Source organism: Elephas maximus, chromosome 10 (genome assembly GCF_024166365.1).
Source record: "Elephas maximus indicus isolate mEleMax1 chromosome 10, mEleMax1 primary haplotype, whole genome shotgun sequence".
Classification (NCBI taxonomy): domain Eukaryota; kingdom Metazoa; phylum Chordata; class Mammalia; order Proboscidea; family Elephantidae; genus Elephas; species Elephas maximus.
In genome coordinates, this window is record NC_064828.1 from 114,425,793 (window position 1) to 114,442,868 (window position 17,076).

Here is a 17,076-nt window from a genome sequence, read left to right on the forward strand (position 1 = left end):
CCGATGCCACCTTATTTAGAATTTTTTACATCTGCCTCTACCACCTTCTGAGTCCTATTTCTGTATCAGCCAGGACAAGCAACACTAGCTGCTGTAACAAACAACCTGCCACTTCAGTGGCTTAACATAAAAAAAAAAAGTGTAGGTTTTGCTCATGTTTAAGTCCACCAAAGTTGGGACTGTCGTCCAAGCCCTGGCTCGGGAAGCTGGGCTCCTTCTGTCATGCAGCTCCACCATCTCACAGTCCACCAGCAGAACATGGAGGACCAGGTGGAGTGTTTAAGGGCGGGGCTTGGAAAAGTGCCCACTGTTTCTACCACATTCCATGGGCCAGAGTCTAGTCACATGACCTTAAATCACTGCAGTGATGCTGGGAAATGCAGTCTTCCTGTGGGCTCAGGAAGAGGAAGCAGCAGTGGTGAGCAAGTAGTTGGATCTGTCATTTCTCTGGAAGGTGGAGGTGGGGGCTTGTCCTTGAGTCAGGTCTCTCCTTGTTCTTCTAAAAATCGCCTACTGAGTAAAACCTCAGTGTTTCATTTAATTCCATCCATGCAGTCATTCTTTAAGCAGCACTGGTGAACATCTCAATGTGCCAGGCATGATGCTTGGCATGGGAAGGTGGGAGGTTGGTGGGGGGACTAACATTTATTAAGCGGCTGCTATGTGTCTGGCTCTTGGAATGATTATTTAACTCTTATGGTGTTGGCGAACAATATCGAACATACCATGGACTGCCAGAAGAACGAACAAATCTGTCTTAGAAGAAGTGCAGCCAGAGTGCTCCTTAGAAGTGAGGATGACGAGACTATGTCTCACACACTTTGGACATGTTATCAGGAGGGAGCAATCCCTGGAGAAAGACATCATGCTTGGTAAAGTGGAGGCTCAATGAAAAAGAGGAAGACCCTCGACAAGCTGGATTGACACAGTGTTGCAACAATGGGCTCAAGCATAGCAATGATTGTGAGGGTAGTGCAGGACTGGGCAGGGTTTCATAGGGTCACTGTGAGTTGTAACTGACTCCACGGGATCTAATAACAACAACATAGACATAGAGATACTGTTTTTATTCCCATTGTATAGATAATGCTGTGGACTGGATTGTGTCCCTCCCCGAAATATGTGGTAGACTCCTTACCCTTGCACCTGCTTAGAAACAGGTTTTTGTTATGGTGACGAGGCCATAGCAGAACAGGGTAGATCCTAAGCACAGTCGGTTCTGAGTTCTAAGAAGAGCAGGGCAGACACAGAGATTCGCAGGGAAGATGGGTATCTGCCGTGGAGCACCAAGGAACCTCCAGAAACTTCTGGAACTACTGATGAGGAAAGCCCTCCCCCTAAAGCCACACCCTGAATTCAGACTTTTAGCCTCCAGAACTGGAAGAAAACAAATTTCTGTTCTTTAAAGCCACTCACTTGTAACATTTCTGTTACGGCAGCCTTAGGTTAAATAAGAGAGAGGAGCAAATTGGTTCAGAAAAGTGATCTTGCCCAAGGAGATCAACTGGGATGAAATCTTACATTCATTCCAAGTGACTAACCTATGTTTTCATCCTGAGGAAGTTTGTATCCTCCGATCCAAGGTATGATAGGACAGACAGACACAAAACCACATCATTACCATCCAGGGAGATTAGTGGATGAGGTATTGTCACAACACTGACCCTATAGCCAGGCTTGGGGGCAGGGAAGAGCGGGAAGGGAGATGATTGAGGAATCTTCCAGGGGAAGGGCATATGAGCTAGAATTTTAAAGGATAATTAGAAGCTTACCAGATGGAAAAACCCAAAGGGGGAAAAAAAATCCCTTGCCATCCAGTTGATTCCGACTCATAGTGACCCTATAGGGAAGAGCAGAACTGCCCCATAGAGTTTACAAGGAGCAGATGGTGGATTCAAACCACCAGTCTTTTGGTTAGCAGCTGAGCTCTTAACCACTGTGCCACCAGGGCTAGATGGAGAGGGAGGAAAATGTATTTGCTACCTGTGGCTCCCTGTGGCCTCTGTTCTAGGACAGGCCCTGCATGGGGGCAGCCCATCAGGTTCCAGTTTGGGGTTTCTTGTTCTCATTCGTGATGCTGTGACAGGGGCTTCTGGTGGGAGAGCTTGTAGCTGTTCTGAGCCGGCTGGGCTCTGTCTGCTGGAGGTGGAGATGTTCTGATAAGATGTGGTGATCGTGACCCACAGAACCAGGAGATAAGGGCAGGCGAGATGTAGGTGGTGCTTCCTGCTGTGGACTGATTGGCTGGCCAGCTCAGAGCCGCAGCTGCGGGCTGCCCCAGCCCTGGGACCCACTGTCTTCGTCAGTGAAATGCTGAGGCTGCACTTCTCGCTCCCTTGTGCGTGGCTGTGTCTCCAGGTCAGTGGGTATATGGAGGGCCCCATCCGGACAGTCAGGGGCTGGGGAGGGAACAGGGTGTTCTGTGAGGGTTTCATCGGCTGATTTAAGGAAGTACATCTCCAGGGCTTTCTTTCTTGTTCGTCTTGGTCCGGAAGTGCCACTGAAACCTGTCCGTCATGGGTGACCCTGCTGGTATTTGTAGTACTGGTGGGGGGGCATCCATTATCCCAGCAACAAGAAAGCCACCCCCGGAGCTGGGTTTCAGCCCCAGCTTTGTTATTTGTTAGCTAGACCATGGGGAAGTCACTTAGCTACTGTGACCTACAGAATGGGCTAGCTTCCTTTAATGGCTGGAGTAAACGGCTGGAGAATCTGAAGTTCCTAGAAGGGATTCTGGTGCAGAATAGATGCTCAGTAAAAGGCACCTACACGTTTATCGTCATCACCATCATTCATTCTCCTGGTCTGATTTCAGCCTCTCTACAGAGAGGCACCCATTCCAGATAGTTCTTGAGCTCTGCAGCCATGTGCCAGGCTCTGGGAACACAACAATGACCCAAGCTGTGGCCTTTTCAATCCCCTCACATACATGTAAGAGCTGGACAGTTTGATCTGATGTATTCTAATTGTGGTGTTAGCAAAGAATATTGATATACCATGGACTGCTGGAGAAATGAATGGAACAGGCTTAGAAGAAATACAACCAGAATGCTTTGCTTAGTTTGCACACATCATTGGGTGAGACCAGTTTTTAGAAGAGAACATCATGTTTGGTAAAGCAGAGGGGCAGGGAAAACAAGGGAAGCCCTCCATGAGATGAACTGATACAGGAGCCACAACAATGGACTCAAGCATACCCGGGACCATGATGACAGCACAGGATGGGGCAACGTTTCCTTCTGTTATACCTAAGGTTGCCATGAGTCTGAGCTGACTTGATTGCAACTGACAATAACAACCCCCTTGAAGCTTCTGGGCTGTGGGGGGAGAGAGACTGAATTTAAAAAGTAATAGAACCCATATACCACTAATTGGGCCGAGCTCTGTAACAGAAATGGACACAGTGCTGAAAGCAGCCAAAAAGGGGTCTAAGCCATACTTCGGGTCAGGTAGGCACAGGTGGGCCAATCAAGATCCAGATCCAGGGCTTGCCTGGTCCTTCAGCTTAGTCAGGGGCAGAGCTGGGCTTCCACCCCTGTCTGACTCTGGAGACATTCTGTTCTTCTGTACCTGTACAGTGAGGCCACCACGCTCTTGGAACCTGTATTTGCCTTATCCTGGTCACCACAGTCCCCAAAATACATAAGGGTAAAAAGTCACCATTTCCCTGTTTTTGTTCTGCTGTTAGTTGCCATTAAGTCAGCTCCAGCTCATGGGGACCCCATGTACAACAGAACAAATATTACTGGCTTCTGCACCGTCTTAATGATGACTGATGTGAGTCCACTGCTGTGGCCACTGTGTATTTTGAGTGCCCGCCAACCGAGGGGGCTCATCTCCCAGCGCCCTACCGGGCAATATTCTGTTGTGATCCACATTGATTTGTCTTCTCAATTCAAATGTTTCGCCATCTTCATCGCTCATTATGCTCCTCCCCGCCCCCGTAGCACTTACCACAAACTTTAACTGTTCATTTAAGCTTGATGATTTCAGTTTATAGTTTATTTATTTAAATATTACGTCCGTCTCCCCAGTGAAGCTGTAGATGCCAACGTTTTGTCTGTGATAACCTAGGACTTGGGTGGTTTCTCTACCTCAGAATCTTCAAGAGCTGCTCTGTACTCACTGAATGCTGCCCGGTCATCGTCTGGTAACACCAAAGAGCTTGTATCCAAGGGTGGAGGAGGCAGCCTGGCCCTAAAAACAACACAGATCTGGGGTCAGATCTGGGTCCAAGTCCAAAATTTCCCACCTAGTTATTATCATCATGACCTTGGGCAAGCCAGTTCACCTCTCTGCATTCCAGTTTCCTAGTCTGCGTATTGTTGTCGATGCCGAGTCAGCTCCGACTCATGGCGACCCAGTGTACAACAGAACAAAACGTTGCCCAGTCCCGTGCCATCTTCACAATTGTTAGTGTGTTTGAGTCTGTTGTTGTGGCCACTGTGTATCTGAGTGCCTTCCAACATAGGGGGCTCATCGTCCGGCACTCCGTCGGACAATATTCTGTTGTGACCTATAGGGTTTTCAATGGCTAATTTTGAGAAGTACATCACCAGGCTTTTCTTGCTAGTCCTCCTTAGTCTGGAAGCTCCACTAAAACTTGTCCACTGTGGGTGATCCTGCTGGTATTTGAAATACCGGTGGCATAGTTTCCAGCATTGTAGCAACATGTGAGCTACCACAGTAGGACAAACTGACAGACGGGTAGGGTCAGGTCTGCATAGTGAAGGTCAAATACCTGCTGTTACCTTATGTGTAGCAGTCTCTGGGTGGTAGACATGGTTTAAGTGCTAGACTGCTAGCTGAAAGGTTGGCTGTTGGAACCGACCTAGAGGCACCTCAAAGGAAGGCCTGGTGACCTGCTTCTGAAAGGTCATAGCCTTGAAAACAGCTGCTATGGAGCAGTTGTACTCTGACACACAGTTCTAACAGCAACAAAAACAATTCTAGTTTCCCAGTGCTGCTGTAGCAAAATATCATCAATTGGATGGCCTACGGAGCCCTGGTGGCGCAGTGGTTAAGAGTTTGGCTGCCAATCAAAAGGTCAGCAGTTTGAATCCACCAGCTGCTCCTTGGAAACCCCATGGGGCAGTTCTCCTCTGTCCAACAGGGTTGCTACGAGTTGGAATCGACACGACCACTACGGGTTTGGGTTTTTTTTTTGGGGGGGTGGCTTGTAAGAACAGAAATTTATTGTCTCACAGTTTGGGAAGCTAGAAGTCCAAATCAGGATATTGACTACACTGGTTCCTCCTGAGGCTTTGAGGGAGAATCTGTCCCGCGCCTCTCTCCCGGCTTCCGGTGGCTGCGGGTGTTCCTTGGCTCGCAGCCGCAGCATCACATCATTCCTTCCTCTGTGTCTTAGGATTTGTATCGGAAGGAGTCCCGGTGGCACAGCAGTTAAGTGCTTGGCTGCTAACCGAAAGGCCAACAGTTCAAACCCACCAGCTGCTCCAAGGAAGAAAAGACCTGGCACTCTGTGTCTGTAAAGAATACAGCCTTGGAAACCCTATGGAGTGGTTCTACTCTGTCCTATAGGGTCACTAGGAGTCAGAAGCGACTCCACGGTAACAGGTACTCGTATAGGATTAGGGTCCACCCTACTCCAGTAAGACCCCATGTGAACCTAACTGATAGACAATTTCAAAGACCCTATTTCACATTCCCAGGTACAGGGGTTTGTACTTCAACATGTCCTTGGGGACACAAATCAACCCATAACACTGCCCACGGCTGGCTTCCTCACGGGTCACCTTTTCCTTGTCCTCCAGGGAAGGTGGCACCATCTCCTGGGCTCGGCTCAGGTTCCAAGACATCCTAAGTCTTTGTTTGGGAATGTGATCTAGTGAGCGACAGGACACTAGACAATTGACCTTCATGCTTTCTGGTCAGTTTTTTCCCCCTGAGATGAATTTTCCTTATTTGAACTGTCTTGGTGCTCTCTCTTAAGCCCTGCTGATTTCTTGACGTGGTAGGACCTTGGGGGCTAACCCACAAAACCCCAAAAGGATCAAAGTCTGAGTCACTGGAGAAGTCTTTGGAGTCAGATCCCTCATACACCCCAAGAAGCAGGCTTTCTCCTTTTAACTTCAGTGAGACCCAGCTTTGGGCACGGCCCGCGCTCAGCTCTTGGCTAATTCTACCCTGTTTCGGGCCCATTCCTCAGACCCCGTGTGGTTGGGAGCGGGGTATGGAGGATCCAGGGGAGGTGCATCTGCAGTGTGGTGGGTTGGTGAGGTGGGGAACAGCCCAGGGCCTCTGAAGCCAGCCCCTGCCCACACCCACTTTTGATCCTTTCAGCTCAGGCTGCTCTGGCCTCCCAAGGTGCTCCAGAAACCAGCATCTCCACCTGGGGTCCACACCAGGGGTCTCTACCAATGTCCTAGGAATCCAGCCTCCAGAGGATTTTTTTTCAGGGCCAGTCCTAAACACCTCGTGCTCTGGAGAGACCTGCGCTTGTCCAGCCAGTGCCCAGTCAGCTGCTCCGTGGGACAGGGCAGGGAGGGAGGGAGGGAGGCCCATTTTGCAGATGAGAAAATGGAGGTTCAGACAGGAGAAGTGAGTTTCCCAGGGTACACACAGCACCTTTCTTTATGGGGTAGTGAGCGTCCATCCCTGGGAGGGCACGGGGGACATGGTGTGGAGGAGGGTGCTGAGGCGCTGCTGAAAGCGGGTAGTGCTCTCTCCTCAGACCACACTGGCTTTCCCTCCTCTGAGGCCACCCAACTGGCTACTGCTCTTTCCATTTCTCCCCTCCTCCCAGGCAAGCTGGACTCCAGCCTCTGTCTGAAGTGAACTCGATTTATAAGTTCCAACAAGAAACGCTGTGATCTAACTTCTTGTGGCTTCAGGAGATACCAATCTGTGGTAACACTTCAAATTAAGTGACGTGAATGAGTAATTACTTTCTGAACCTGAGGAGTCTCATTGAATAGGATCGTTATTGTGTGCTAATTAAAATCCCACTGATTATTAAAATTACATTTGGGCGTTTTAATAACTCTATCAGGGACGTGCAGATAAAGCCCAGAGATAGAAACCAGTGTGGAGTCTTGTTAAACCCCAATAAATATTGGTATTAATTCAAACCTGTCCTCATTGCTCTGGGAAACTTGAACGGCATTTATGCTGGAGCTGTGGGTCGGGGTGTTGCAATGAAATCTTCACCCCTTTGGAACCCGAATGCTAGAATCTTTTGAGCTTTATGAAGTCTGAGTTTGGGGCAAGCGCCTGCAGAGGACAGCGTGTTAGGAGAACCGAGGAGGAGGTGTGGGGTGGTTGTCACACACTCCTGTCAACCTCCTTCCGGGCTATTCTGAGAACAAGAGTAGAACTGGAACTGGGAGCCAGCTCTGAACCTGATTGTCATCAACCCATTGCTGTGGAGCCTAGTCCAGCTTGATTGTCATTAGAACATACTGGGAGTTGGGGGGAATTTCAAGTCATTTAGGCACCAACACCTGGCTGCTTAGCACAATCACCTGGGGATCTTTGAAAAATGCACATTCCCAGGCAGCTCCTGGAGACTGTGACGTCCATGAGGCTGGTGGAGCCCAGTCCAGCCCCTCATGTGATCCGCCCAGTTCCAGGGTTTCCTGTTCTCCCATGGGTGTCTTGGGGAGGCCTCAGGGACACGTCTACCTCTAGCCCCTCCTCTCCTAGCTCCTGGGTATTGCAAATATGTTTACATGCTCCGCTGCTAACCAAAAAGTTGGAAGTTCAAGTTCTCCCAAAGCTGCCTTGGAAGGAAAGCCTGTCTTCTCCTCTTCTGCCTTTTAAAGGGACACTTGTCATTTGAAGGAGCCTTGATGGTGCAGTGGTTAAAGCAATCGGCTGCTAACCGAAAGGTCAGTGGCTCAAAACCAAGAGCAGCTTCGTAGGAGAACGACGTGGCAGTCTGCTTCCATAAAGATTTATGGCCTTGGAAACCCTGTGGGGTCACAATAAGTTGAAGCTGACTTGATGGCAGTGGGTTTTGGTCATCGGATTTAAGACCTATCCCAGTAATCCAGGATGATCTCATCTTAAGACCCTTCACTTAGTCACATCTGCAAAGAACCCTTTTTCCAGATAAGGTCACACTTACTGGTTCCGGGATTTTGGACGTGGACATATCTTTTGGGAGGCCACTATCCAACCCACTACAGATGCCTAGAAAGTTATTTCTTCAGAGGAGATAGCTGTGCCCCAGGGGTTCGATGGAGAAATGGCCTTGTCTCCCCTCAGCAGAGGAAGGCATTTGGAAGGCCCACTGGGCTTGGCGTTTGCACATGGCTGTTCTGGGACAGGTTGCGGATGGGCCTGGGGTCCCTGGATGGTGCAAACAGTTAAGTGCTCGACTACTAGCATAAAGGTTGGCGGTTCAAACCCACCCAGGGGCACCTCAAAAGAAAGGCCGGGAGGTCTCCCTCTGAAAGGTCACAGCCTTGAAAACCGTGTGGAGCAGGTTCTACTGTGACACACAGGAGTTGTCACGGGTCAGAACCAACTCGATGGCAACTAACAACAACAGTGGGCATGGCCCAGGAAGGAAACGGGGGGCCCCTCAGACTGGGTCACTGGCGGAGAATTTCACAGATACGCCAAGTGCCGAAGCCTGAGCAGGGAGGAAGACGACGGAGGAGACAGTACAGCGCCCCGGTGCCCTGGTCCTGGCCGCCACCCGAGGCCTGAAGGCAGGGAGGGGGATTTCTGGCACCCAGGCAGAGTGGGGAGGGGCTCCTGACAGGGCCGAGGAGACTTTGGGGGGACGCCTGCAGGGAGGGAGCTGGGATGACATCTCTGACCTTATGCCTCCCTCTCTAACCTCCAGGCAGAGTCTCCCACTGATGGAATGTACTGGAAGCTAGAGGCCTGTCGGTCCTCACAGATCTGCTTTCCGGGCCCTGAGGAGGAGCAGGAGAGCAGGCCAGACAGGCACCTGGACAAGGCCAGTTTGATTTATCAGGAACGGGGCTCTGTGAAGCAACTTGGTCTAATTTCACAGAGAGCATGACCTTTGACCTGACTTGAGGGACAAGTCGAGTTTGGACTGGTGGGATGGTTGGTGGCAGCAGGCCCAGATCCGTGGGTTGGAGAGAGGCAAGCACGGAGGTGTGGTGTTGGGAAGTAGGAAGCGGGCGGGGAGAAGAACAGGTGGGTGGAGGTTGGCCTCCCGTCTCTGACGGTGAAGAGAAGGTTGGCCTACTGCCTTGGCAGGTGAGGAGTATTTGATTCCGCAGGCAGCAGCATCCGTCTGGTGTGGGGCAGGGTGGTAAGGGGTGCAGAGCTGTGTTCTGGGTCCCTGGTGGTATAACCCTAAAGGTCGGTGGTTCAAACTCACCCAGCGGTGTCTTGGAAGAAAGGCCTGGTGATCCGCTTCCGTGAAGATTACAACCAAGAATACCGTACGGAGCCCAGTTCTGCCCTGAGTCAGAGCAGACCCTACGGCACTGGGTTTGGGCTCATGGTTTTAATGTGGCAGAAAGGCCAGGACTGGGGAGAGGCTGAGATGGGGAGCGTGAAGGGTTGCCGTCTTGGTCTAGGGAGGAGCTAGCGGGGGTGTGGGGCCGTGGCAGCTGCAGGGGTGCAGGAGAGGAGAGTGGAGGGAGGGGCCCGGGGTTCTGGCCAGAGGAGCCGTCAGGACTGAGGGCTGGAAGCAGGTGGAAGGGCAGCGGGGGTGACCACGTCCCCCGCCTGGTGAAACCGTCAGAGCCACCTGGGCCTGGCTTGGGCCTGAGGGACTGTCTTCCCAGTCCTCTGGGCAGGGACGAATTATCCAATAACCAAGGAAGCACGGGCTTACTTGTGCTTACTTACTAGTCTGCAGTGAACAATTTCATAATTGGTTAGTAAGTAAGCAGGTCATCCATCCCTATCAGGGACTGTAAATTTGAAAACAGGCCTTGATTCTGTAGAAAGGTGCTGTGGGGTTGGGAAGGAGATAGATGCCAGCCATACCTTGAAACACAATCTTTTGATGTGGTGAAAAAATGTGAAAATGTTTAGTACAGATGATCTGGTAAGCAAGGTACTATTGGATAATCGGCCCTTGCCTCCGGGTGTTGGGGAGCCCCTGGGTGGGGCAAATGGTTAACGCACTCGGCTGTGAACTGAAAGGTTGGAGGTTCAAGTCCACCCAGAGGCACCTTGGAAGAAAGGCCTGGCAAGCTACGTCTAAAAAATCAGCCTCTGAGAACTTTATGGAGCACAGCTTTATTCTGGCACACGTGATGTTGCCGTGAGTTGGGGCTGATTCAGTGGCAACTGGTTTTGGTTTCTGTGTGCTCAGCGTGTTCCAGGGTCTTCTATGCCCATGATCTCAGGGCACCCCAAACCCGGCTTCACGTTGGTTGACGTCTCTAGGGGTGTTCCTTAGGGATGCATCTTCCTGGCCCCCCTCAGATGGTCTGCACCGTCCTTCCTGAGACTGATGCAGCTGCGCTGGGTGATACCTCTGCTGTTTCTCAGCCTCCCAACCCCGAGGGCAGGCCCCTGTGCTCTGTCCCTTTCACTAGTGCGGAAACTGAGGCTCAGGGCTGAGCTGCTGGCCTGGCCTCTCACGTTTGAGCCCTAGACTCTGGCCTCACAGCCCAAAGCCTGGAGGAGGTTGAGGGGCAGGGTGTGGCTAGCTTTGATTCCAAAGTCCTCAGGGCTGCAGGCAGCTCCCTGGGAGGTCGTCTCGTCAGGCCAGGGCCACACAGGGAGTGGGTGAGCGGTGCCAGGCCCTTCCTGGTGGCCAGGACTGAGCAGACAAGCTGGACGAGGTCCCCCCAGCTCTTCAAGCCCCCTCAGTGGAAGCTGGCCTGGGGGCTGTGGAGGGGCCGGCGGGCCGCTGGGGCCTTGAGGATCCGTGTTGAAAAGATTAAGAGTGGGAAAATGACATGTATCCCTCCCACTTCACCTGAAAATGCTGCCGAGTCAAATCAAGTCTTTATGTCTTGGAGGTTTTTCTGCATTAGCTGCTCTCTGCAGAGAAAGGCATGTGACCTCAGTCATCCAACCTGTGAAATGGGAACGAAGGGATGTGGCCACTCAGTGTCACACAGTGCTGGTCCCATGGCCCACCTTGTGTACTTGGCACGTTGCTGCTGACTCCTGGTTTCTTCATCTGTGAGATTGAAATAGCCATGCCCCCAGCAGTGGGGGCCGTGGTGGTTCAGTGGTAAAATTCTCACCTTCCATGCAGGAGACCCAGGTTCGGTTCCCAATCAGTGCACTTCATGTGCGGCCACTGCCCGTCTGTCAGTGGAGGCTTGCCTGTGCCTATGATGCTGAACCAGTTTGGGTGGACTAGGAAGAAAGGCCTGCTGATCTCTTACAAAAATCAGCCAATGGAAACCCTCCTTCGGGGCTCCACGAAATCTTATTCACCCTTAAAAACCCTATTCAGATGTTATTTCTGCTGATAACCATTTCCTGGCCAATCTACAACTGATCACCGGGATGACACGGGACTGGCCAGTCTACAACTGATCACCGGGACAGCACGAGACTGGGCAATCCACAACTGATCACCGGGACAGCACAGGACTGGCCAGTCCACAACTGATCACCGGGACGGCACGGGACTGGCCAGTCCACAACTGATCACCAGGATGACACGGGACTGGGCAATCCACAACTGATCACCGGGACAGCATGAGACTGGGCAATCCACAACTGATCACCAGGATGGCACGGGACTGGGCAATGTTTGTTCCATTGTGCGTAGGGTCACCATGAGTCAGGGGCTGACTTGATGGCAGCTCACTCTGTGACAGCATGGGGCAGGTAAGAACTGCCAGTTGCAGCTGTTACTACAAGAACTTTGCCAAATCCAACACGATGTGCAGTTGTCAGTTGAGCCAAATATTTAGTGAGCCTCTACAGAGCGCCACATGTGGTGAGTATTGCCGTGAGCACATACAAAAATATGTATATACCTATGGACCTGGCGACCAGAAGCTTAGAGTACAGGGAGGGATGTAACGGCAGGCAGAAGATCCAACCGAAATGGAGAGCATGCGTCTGTGCTCTGGGTACCTTCTGTGTCCTGGGTGTTGGCCTGAGCCCTCTCTGGGGCCTGGAAGTGTGAACCAGAGCAAGCAGACCTTTCTTAACATACATTATGGGGACCCTTCACGTCCTGGGACTGTCCCAGGCTGCTTGTAGTCAGCCAGACTGAACTACTTGGCAACTCTTCCTCACCTTGCTCTGCATTTTTCCTCCTTCATGGCTCCACAAACTCCTATTCATGCTTTAAAACCCTACTCAGATGTTACTTCCTCTGATAATGGTTTCCTGGCCTGTGCCCATCCTTGGCTGGGTGAGGTGGCTTCTTGGCTTTCCCAGCCTGTGTGCCCTCTCACACTGTTTTCCCTTGTTAAAATGTTAGCTGCCGGAGGGCACTGTTACTCACCTCTGTGTCCCAGGGCCTGATGCGACACAGAGCGAAGGCCAGGCTTGTTAAGTAAGTGAATGGGCATAAAGGGAAAGAGACCACAGCCCCTGTCCCCAGGAACAAGCATGCATACAGGGTGCGGGCCAGTGAAAGCTCAGGGTCAAGTGTGGCATGGGGACTGGGGCAATCCTGGAGGGTTTCCAGGAGGAGGGGGCCTTTGAGATGGGATTTGAAGCTGAGAGGAGGTCTGATTTCTAAATTCTTTTTCATCTTGCAGGGTGGGAGCCCGGGGTCCAGCTGGAGGTGAGGCGGAGCACAATGACTCATCTGGGGAGAATGTCCAAGGCCGTTCTCTGTCCGCCCAGAAACAAATGTACGTTTTGCCAAAAGGGGGAGCAGATGCCCATCCCTCCATGGCCTGGCTGGCCATGATTACTTCCAAAGCAGCCAGAATGTTTCATTTCTGTAAAGGTGGGAAGGAAGAGCCAGGGAGTGCCAAAGGAACGTGAAATGGGGTCGAGAGAGCCAAGCCTGCTAAGGGCCAGAGGCTGGCCTCCCACTCGGGGGTTCTGAGCAGTGGCAGGAATTCAGGGCCAGCCATGAACTATTTCTGGCCCAGCAGTTGCTGTTCCTTCAGTTGTTGGTGCAAAACCAGGCTCGCTGGGTACCTTCAATGGGTCGGGCTTCATGCTGTGGGCTGGAGGGTGGGGCAGATGGGCAAGTCATGCTCCCTGCCCCCCGGGAGCTCATAGGCTAAGAAGACAGAAGTATATGGAGGTGATCAAGTACACCAAAGCCTTGTGACTCTGCAGAGATGGGCTGCGAGGTGGCGTGGCCATTCACCCACCATACGCTTGCAGCCAGCACCTCTATGTGTCCAGTGTCATGCACCAGATGGTGAAAGTTCTGCCCACACAGAACTTATGTTCTAGCAAGGGAGCCCGTCATTAATGACAGCGTCAATGGCCAGAGCTAGGGACACCAGTAAAACAGAGGTCTTTCCTGGTCAGGAAGGTCATGAGCTGAGATATGGAAGTAAAGAGGCAAAGGTGGGGTAGAAGCCTCCCAAGAAGAGAGAACAGCACGAGCAAAGGGCCTGGAGCAGGAGGGAGAACGGTGGGTGAGGAGCCGGGAGGGGGCTGTGATGGCTGGAGTGAAGAGTGAAGAGTGTGGGCAGAGTGGTGCAAGTCGGGCTGGAGGGGTGAGGCAGGGAGCTGCCCAGCATACCAGGCACCCCAGGCTGAGCAGTGCCTTTTGGAAAGATGACGCTGGTGAGGGGCTGATTGGGCAGATGAGAGTGGAAGCTGTCCGAGGTGCAGGCATTGGTTCCAGGGAGGGAAGGCGGTGCCCAAGACCAGGACTGTAGCAGAGCTTGGTCTATGTGGCATTAGATCTTATATTTTCCATCTAAACTTTTTTCCAGGAATGTCTTTGAGCTGTACCCATTCATCCATTCTTCACTGACTTTCTCTTGAGAGGAACATGATGGAGGTGTTTGTGGGTTCCAGTTCAGTGCACCAGCATTTGGTGCCAGCCACGGGAGGGCTGTGGTGGTCACCCTGTCCACGGGGACACGGGAAGCTCATTCCCCACCATGGCCCAGTGGGAAACCTGGCAGTGACCACGGAACTCAGTCTGTACTCTGGTGGCGGGTGCCTAGGGGCCTCTGGGGACCTGGGAGCAGACTGAAGGGGCAGGGGAAATTTCTGCCTGAGGCCGTGCTTGCCTTTTCTGGGTGCAGAAGGCAAGGAAGGGCATGCCAGGTGAGGGAACAGCCATCATGGAAGCATGGAGGCTTAAGAGCTTGTAGCAAGCATGTGAGGACGGTGGTTGGCTGCTGTTAGAAAGGGAGGTATGGGGTGGGAAGTGGAGCAGAGACGCCCCTGCCCAGGTGGGCTATTTGGAAAAGCCCAGGCTCTGGGCAGGCAGGCGGCAGGCGCTGGGGCAGGACACGGCCTGGGCCTGCCCCAGGCGGCAGGGCGCTTCCAGCAGGTGGCCCTTTGATCTCTCAACAAATAGCCCATTCAGCATCTCCAAGACAGGCCGGCTCCTGGCAGCCAGGCTGGGAAGGTGGGCAGACGCAAGGGATTGTCTGCCCAGTCCCAGGGCTGCACGCACGCACGCAAGGAGCAGCCAGCTTCCAGCAGTTGTTGCAATGGCCTGGTGCCAAGGACTCCCTGACGGGACTGGAGCGGTCTGGCTCTCTGCCTGCCTTTGCAGGTCCTGGGGCACAGGGGGAGGGGAGGAGGCCGTTGCCAGGGCTTGGGGCTCGGGGGTGGGAGGGTGTCTGTGTGTGTGTGCACAGATCCCAGAGAGAGAGATGGACCCTTCAGGGCCTCAGCCTCACCCCAGTGCACCCAAAACTGGCCGAGGGGAAATTCCTTTCCTCCACTGGCCAGTTGCAAAGCCCATGTGTCAGGAGAGGAGAGGCTGGGCATAGTGGCCCTAAATACTGAAAAGATTGGATTTTCCTTCTCGTCCTCCACCCACTGTCCAAAACAAGGACAGTACTAAAACCACAAGAGGCAATTTTATTTTTTGAAATGACACAAAACATGCATGAATGCCAAAAACAAAATAGCTTTTTTCCTAGAACTTTGGGGTTCTTTCTCTTCATTCACGTATTTTTGGTGTCTTTGCTTCTCCGGTGTCCTGAGTGCGTATTCGGAAGACCTGTTGGATAAGGGATAATGCTAGAGAGAGGCCCACTTGCAAATTGCCAAGCCCAAGAGAGAAAGCTTGGCTGGGGCTAAACGGTGTTTGGGGGTGATGTTGGGGTTGGGCGTGGACTCACATAGCCCTGGCCTTTGACCTTCTTGGCTTCACCTAGCTGAGTATCCTCAGACAAGCCACTTAACCACGCTGAACCTCAGTCTCCTACTCTGGAAACTGACAATACTGCCCATTTTCAGAGTTGTGGTCAAGCACATAAGTACTAAACAAAACTTTGGCTGTTCAAGCCTGCCGAGAGGTGCCTCAGAAGAAAGGCCTGGCATTCTGCTTCTGAAATGTCACAGCCTTGAAAGCCCCACGGAGCACAGTTCTATTCTGCACACATGGGGTCACTGTAAGTCAGAGCTGACCCTGTGGCCACTGGTCAGGTTTGCTTACGAGGTTACTCTAGGTGGTGTGTTCACACATAGTAGGTACTCAGAGATCATCCGTTTTCCATCTCTTAAGCAAGAAAAGTTGGCTTAGGAATAAACTTTAATTAAAATGTTTTGGTGCAAAGAGTGAGTCAAAAGTCACAAAATTGTTCATGGATGGTTTTCGTTGAGTTCAAACATCCAGGAGACCATTTAATCAACTGTCTGTTTTCTTTCTGGCAGACTTGCTGACACACTCAGCCCTGAAAAGTCAAAGAAAGCAACGCAAGTTTTCAAATTCCCTTTCTTCACTTCCTCCCTCACACATTCGGTTATTCCGCAAACAACCAGCCAACACCTACTGTGTGTGGGTAGCGGCTGCTCCTTAGGATACAGCCAGGAGGAGGGGAGGCTGAGGTGGTGGGAACCGGGCCACTCAGGCCCAGCTGGTCCCTGCAACTCACTAACCGTGACCTCGGGCAAGTCATTTAAACTCAGTAGCTCTCAGTTTTCTCATTAGTATAATCAGGATAATAATATTTTCCTTGCAGGATTGTTTGTGAGGATTAAAGATAATGCCTGGCTCAGGGTGCCAGTGGGAGCAGCATTCATTATTAAGACGTGGTCCCTGTTCTCCCGTCACCCATGGCCTCGAGGTGGTGACAGACAGACAGACTGGCAAGTGTAACACAGAGTGATTTGTCTAAGAAAAGTGCCTCCCTCCATCTGTATATGAGTGTGACGGAGGTGGGACATGGGCGCAGGGACTTCTCGGAGGAAACTTACCCTTTTCTTTGAGTAGACCTTTTCTCCCTGCCCTGTTGTAGAAAGGTCACTGGCAACTAAGCAAGTCTTCAAAGTGCCTGTAAAGACAGAGCTTGGGGGTGAGGCAGGGCAGGGAGCTCCCATGGCTGCTGAGTAATAAGGAGACCCCGGAACCCGGCAGCAGGGCCTTGGAGCTGGGCTGGCTGGGTGCTTGGCTTGGATGAGTTGGAGCAGCTGCAGGAAAAGCCAGAACTGGTTCCCCTGGAGTCTGTTTATCCTGCTTATCTGACCTCAGAACCCAACCATCCTAATGATTTTTAATGAGTCCAATGTGTCTCCAGTCTTGGCTGGACCCATTGGCCACGCTACCAGATGACCCTTTTTTCCCACTTGCCTCACCCAGTGGGAGCTGGTCTCAGCGCCAGGTGGGATTACACGGTTGGACTTGGAGTTAACAAGTCTTTGACCCAGGCTTTGCATGCGCTCCTGCAAAGAGGTGGCTCCAACCAAACCCCCGTACAGAGCCAGATGGAAAAATGAGCCAGCAAGTGGTCCCGGCCATGAGGTTCCTGGGGGGCACAGTTTGCACTCAACTACTAACTTAAGGAGCCTCTGGGTGGTGCGAACGATTAAGTGCTTGACCACTAGCAGAAGAGGAGGGTGGTTCGAACCCACCCAGAGGCAATTTGCTTCGAAGGGTCCCAGCCTTGAAAACCCTCTGAAGCAGTTCTACTCTGCACATGTGGGGTCGCCATGAATTGGAATTGACTCGACAGCAACTAACAACAACACTAACCTAAAGGTTGGAGATTCAAACTCACCCAGCTCTGCCGTGAAAGAAAGGCCGGGCGATCTGCTGTT

General features: G+C 52.0%; 1 long non-coding RNA gene across 1 annotated transcript; it reads left to right on the top strand.

Moving 5' to 3' along the window:
* Positions 1-10,374: 10,374 nt before the first annotated feature.
* On the top strand, positions 10,375-15,975 carry LOC126083988 (uncharacterized). The gene is made up of 3 exons (XR_007518902.1): positions 10,375-11,866; positions 12,642-12,737; positions 15,694-15,975. It is a non-coding gene; the product is annotated as an uncharacterized LOC126083988 (long non-coding RNA).
* Positions 15,976-17,076: the final 1,101 nt, after the last annotated feature.